Source organism: Macrotis lagotis, chromosome 1 (assembly GCF_037893015.1).
Source record: "Macrotis lagotis isolate mMagLag1 chromosome 1, bilby.v1.9.chrom.fasta, whole genome shotgun sequence".
Classification (NCBI taxonomy): domain Eukaryota; kingdom Metazoa; phylum Chordata; class Mammalia; order Peramelemorphia; family Peramelidae; genus Macrotis; species Macrotis lagotis.
In genome coordinates, this window is record NC_133658.1 from 248029306 (window position 1) to 248034832 (window position 5527).

General features: G+C 39.6%; 1 pseudogene; it reads left to right on the forward strand.

Moving 5' to 3' along the window:
* Positions 1 to 685: 685 nt before the first annotated feature.
* On the forward strand, positions 686 to 4477 carry LOC141515745 (large ribosomal subunit protein uL10 pseudogene; annotated as a pseudogene).
* Positions 4478 to 5527: the final 1050 nt, after the last annotated feature.

Below are 5527 nucleotides of genomic sequence, written 5' to 3' on the forward strand. Positions count from 1 at the left end.
TAAAGTAACTGTAGACAACATTAAATCCTTGTGAATCTAACTCCCTAGGCACAGCCCAGAAACTATATGAAAAAGGTTTTTATTCTTCGGAGACCATCTCTCACATGTACTGTCCAAGTTATTAAGGGTTTGCCTGTCCTTTGAGTAAATCTAAGCAAGATATCTGATATTTTCTGTTGGGTAAAATCCTCTGATATCCCTTGAAAAACTTTGCTCACTCTGAGTTTCCTCCTTTCTTCATCTGAAGGGCTGTAATCAACTTCCTCATTATTTTTAATAGGTCCTTCCTCTAAGTGCACTTCATCTTCCATATCTCAACCTCATTAGAAAGTCTTTTCTTTGAGAATAAGGGCATTTCTTTCCCAATCCTGTTCATGATGCCAAAATTGTGTTGCAAAGCAACCAGTAGATGCAGCTGTAATTTTGTTTCTATTCAGATTGGAGGAGAAATGCCCACAAGTCTCAGATTATGAAAGTTAAGTTTAATAAGTGGATAAAAGTATAAGATTCAGTAAAGAAAAAGTCTCAGTAAATCATGTCATATAAAATCACAAGTCACAATAAGATCATCCTACCACAATCAGTCATCACCTGTCACAATCAGTTTATCTTGTCACAATCAACCATCACCTGCAAGGAATTAGCAACATCTGAATTCCTTTGGCTGGGGAATTGGAGGAACAACTCTCCAGAGTCTAGCAGGGAAAATTTCCTGAGCTATGCATCCATACCTCAAGGGACACTCCAAAGACTGACCCTTGGGCCTCTCGATTCTAAACAAAGTAGACTTTGCATCAGGTTGGACCATCTGCTTCAGGTAGTATTTTCAGGCTCCCAGGAACTAGACATCCAGAAAACACCTCAAGGGAATATTTATACTTAGGGGGAATGACCAGTTCTCCTCAAGCTTAATCATTTCCCATTCCACCTAGGCATTCAGGCTTATCTTGTCTGTTTGAGGTCAGATAATGAAGAATTTTTAGTAAGCATAATATGATTTTTTACATTACCAATACAATGATCTAACCCTTGCTAATGCCTATCTTTCCTTCTTCCTGGTGATGTAACTAATGCCTTGTTTGCCTTAAACTCTGTATAGGATGCCTTGAGTACAATTTTGCTTCCTTTGTTTAGGAACTATTTACTGGTTTCTTAAAGATCAGGGTTTCATTCCATCTTTTTGTGTGATTCAGACTTAAGATGGTCACTATGGAGTTGAAGCAAGTAGTGTTATCTGCATAAAGTCTCCTTTGCAATGAATCAACTGTAAAGGAAGAACTATTTAGTTCTTTTTATTTTAATTGCTTGTAGGAACTTTGAATAACTATTAAGCCTTACATGACTAGAATTTCTATATACTTGGTAAAGTGGAATCTAAAATTGTAGTTTTGGGGAAGAAAAGTCCTTGGATTTCCATATTTTCTAGGAGGACAGATCAAAATTTCTCATATCCCAGCTCCAGGATATGCAGAGTTGCTGTTGAAGGAGCTCCATGTTTCCTGTGGTGAATCCTTAGTCAACACCCAGGAATGGAGGTGTAAAAAGAAAAAAATCGAGATTTACTAAGAAGTCGTTACAACTCAAGGAAAGGGATAGAGAAGTTAAGAAAGATTAAAAGGTCATGTGGATTATAGTAAAGCTAATTATCCAGACAGGCCAGCTGCAAGATTAACCCAAGAAATCTGAAAGAAAAAAAGAAGAGCAACACCAGTCAGAATCTCTTTAAATGCCCCCCTCAAGGTCCATGGAAAGAGGTGTCTTGGGAGTTGTCCAAGTCCTGCTTTGGAGAGTTTGCTTTGGGGAGGGGTCAGGGGTCTTACATTGGAGAAATTTGATTCTGGTCTGGGCAATCTCAAGATAATTTTTCCGTGCCTGTGTAATCTAGCTTCACTAATGCTTTACTAATGAGAAAATGGCCAAGGTCAGATTGGAGGTCAAGGTGAAGTGTTTTAACAGAAATTACAAGATTTTAACAGTGCAAACAAAAGATTTACAAAATTTGTTTCCAATTAATTTCAATATTTCCTATGACCATGATTATAGCATTTCCACTATTATCTCTGTGTTTTTCTCAGCAGCAGAAAAGAAAAATCTGCGTGACTTCAGTCCTATTTTGATTATTTCCTACTTAGCAACTCCATGCTGCCATTTCTTCCTCTCTCAAACAAATAGAGGCCTTCAGATTAAGTTGTTAAAAGAACCTATATGTACAAAAATATTTATTGTAGTTCTTTCAGTGATGGCAAAGAAGTAGAGATTGAGGGAACACCCATCAATTGGGGAATGACTGAACAAGTTGTGGCATGTGATTATGATGGTATACTATCATGTTATAAGAAATGATGAGGGGCAGCTAAGTGGATAAAGCACGGGCCCTGGAGACAGGAGTACCTGGGTTCAAATCCGGTCTCAGACACTTAATAATTACCTAGCTGTGTGGCCTTGGGCAAGCCACTTAACCCCATCTGCCTTGCAAAAACCTAAAAAAAAAATGATGAGCAGGATACTCTCAGAAAAACCTGAACTTACATGAACTGATGCGAAGTGAAGTAAGCAGAACCAGGAGAACATTGTATATAGTAACAGCAATATTGTAGCCATGATTAATTTAGCTATTCTCAGCAATATAATGATCTGAGACAGTTCTGAAGGACTTAGCAATGAAAAGTGTTATTCATCTCCAGAGAAATAACTGATGAAGTCTGAATGTAGATTGAAGCATACTTTTTTTTAGGTTTTTTTTTTTTTGCAAGGCAGATGGGGTTAAGTGGCTTGCCCAAGGCCACACAGCTAGGTAATTATTAAGTGTCTGAGACCGGATTTGAACCCAGGTACTCCTGACTCCGAGGCCGGTGCTTTATCCACTACACCACCTAGCCGCCCCGAAGCATACTTTTTAAAACTTCATTTTTATGGGATTTTTTTAAACTGTGCTTTCTCTCACAGTATGACTGTTGCCACTTGTAATTGATTATCGACTGTGAAGAATCACTGTGTGACCTGGGAATGCAGGTGTGGAAAGAAAAATAGAGATTTATTAAAAGAAGTTACAGTACAAAAGAAAGTGATAGGAAAGTTAGGTAGAGATTAAAGAAAAAAGGCCAAGTGGATTGCTAATGGAACTTGGCAGACCTGCTGCCAAGGCTCAACAAGAGTCTGGAAAGGTAAAAGAGAGTGAGCCCTCTCCCCAAATCTCTTTAAATTCTCCCTCAAGGTCTACAGGAGGGGTGATGACCTGGGAGTAACCCAAGTCCCACATTGGAGATTTTGCCCTATGGGAAGGGGTCTCTTATGGGTGATCTTAGATGTGTTTCCAGCACCTGTGTGCCCTGGCTGCCATGACCATAAGAGAATGCAATCCAGATCAGATTGAAGGTGAGGCCCTCAGGCCATGGACTAAATTAGACAATAAAGAAGGAAGATTCCCTTAACAATGCAAACAAAAGTTCTACAAAGTTTGTCTCCAGCTCTCTCCAGGCTTCCTTGTGTGAGTGATATGTCTTTAAACTCCAAGTAGTAATCCCTGGATTCAAGATGCCCAGGGAAGACAGGGCTACCTGGAAATCCAATTATTTCTTCAGGATCATCCAACTTTTGGATGATTATCCAAAATGCTTCATTGTGGGAGCAGCCAATGTGGGCTCCAAGCAGATGCAGCAGATCCAGATGTCCCTTCCGTGGGAAGGCTGATAGGAAAAAACACTATGATATGCAAAGCCATTTGTGGACATCTGGAGAATAACCCTGCCCTGGAAAAACTGCCTCATATCCGCGGGAATGTGGGCTTTGTGTTCACCAAGGAAGATCTGACTGAGATTAGGGATATGCTTCTGGCCAATAAGGTACCCGCTGCTGCCCGTGCTGGTGCCATCGCCCCATGTGATGTCATGGTACCAGCCCAAAACACTGGTCTGGGTCCTGAGAAGACTTCCTTCTTCCAGGCTTTGGGTATCCCCACCAAGATTTCCAGGAGCACCATTGAAATTTTGAGTGATGTGCAGCTGATTAAAACTGGAGACAAAGTGAGCAGCAGCAAGGCCACCTTGTTGAACATGCTGAATATCTCCTCATTTTCCTTTGGGCTGATCATTCAGCAGGTGTTTGACAATGGCAGCATCTATAACCCTGAAGTACTGGACATCACAGAGGAGACCTTGCACCTTCACTTCTTAGAGGGTGTCTGTAACATTGCCAGCATGTCTGCAGATTGGCTACCCAACTGTTGCATCAGTGCCCCACTCTATTATCAGTGGGTACAAGCGGGTCTTGGCTGTAGCTGTGGAGACTGAGTACAGTTTCCCACTTGCTGAAAAGGTGAAGGCTTTCCCGGCTGACCCTTCAGCCTTTTCAGTGGCTGCCCCTGAGGCTGCTGCTCCAGCTACTGCTGCATCAGCTGCTGCCGCTCCAGCCAAGTTGGAAGCCAAGGAAGAGTCAGAAGAGTCAGATAAAGATATGGGATTTGGTTTGTTTGATTAGCCCACAGGATACAACTATTTTGCGTTTATTTGTGTAACAAAGAAATAAAAATGCCCATTATCTCTGAAAAAAAAAATTGTCTCCAGCTGGTCTCAACATTCCCTATGCCCATGGTTCTCTACATCATGATTAATATAGAAATATGTTTTGCATGATTGCACGTGTATAACCTATATTAAAGTATTTGTCTTCACAGTGAGGGGGAAGGGAAAGAAAGAAAAAAAGAGATTTAGAACTCAATTTTTTTAACATCATGTTAAAAATTGTTTTTACTATGTAATTGGGGGGAAATAAAATGTTAAATTTTAAAAAGAGATGAAATTAAACTGTTGAGTTATGGTAGCTACTGCAGTTGTTTTCTCCAGATTTTATTTAAGAGGTTATCTAAAGAAAGAAAAAGGCATTAAACAGTCCAGGTCAGTAGATAAAAAAGGCAGGCAGTCACAGAGGATGAAGGGTAATCAATACCAAGAAGCAGGATTAAGTGAAATTATTTTTAGACTCTTGGTAGTTTCATTGGTCCATTTCTTTTAAATATTTTAATAGTACTTCTTGAACTTATAATTCAAAAACTCCTTTCCCTTTTTTAAAAATAAAAGAATAAAGGGAAAATGTGTGTCCTCAATATTAACTCACATTTCTATATGACAAATGCATGATGCTAAAGATTTAGAATTAGAGGAGCTGACCTACTCTGACCTTGACATTTTCTCTTACTTGAGGTGAATACTTTCCTTCGGTGCACCTAAGTTTTTTCATCTATAAAATCAGGGAGTAGGATTATTTGGCTCCTAAATTCTTTCCAGCTCTAAATCTATGATCTGAAGATTTTACAAAGAACTTTCCTTAGAACAATCCAATGAGGTAGGATAGATATTACTATCCCCATTTTCTATGATGAGGGAACAGAGAACAAAAGAGAAATGAAGTATCTTTCCTAAGTTCACAGTGCCCGGCATATCCTAAGTGTGTAATAAATGCTCTATCTTTCCTCTGATTATTGGAGCTAACACTTGAACTCAAGGCTTCTGACTTGAGACCAACATTCTCC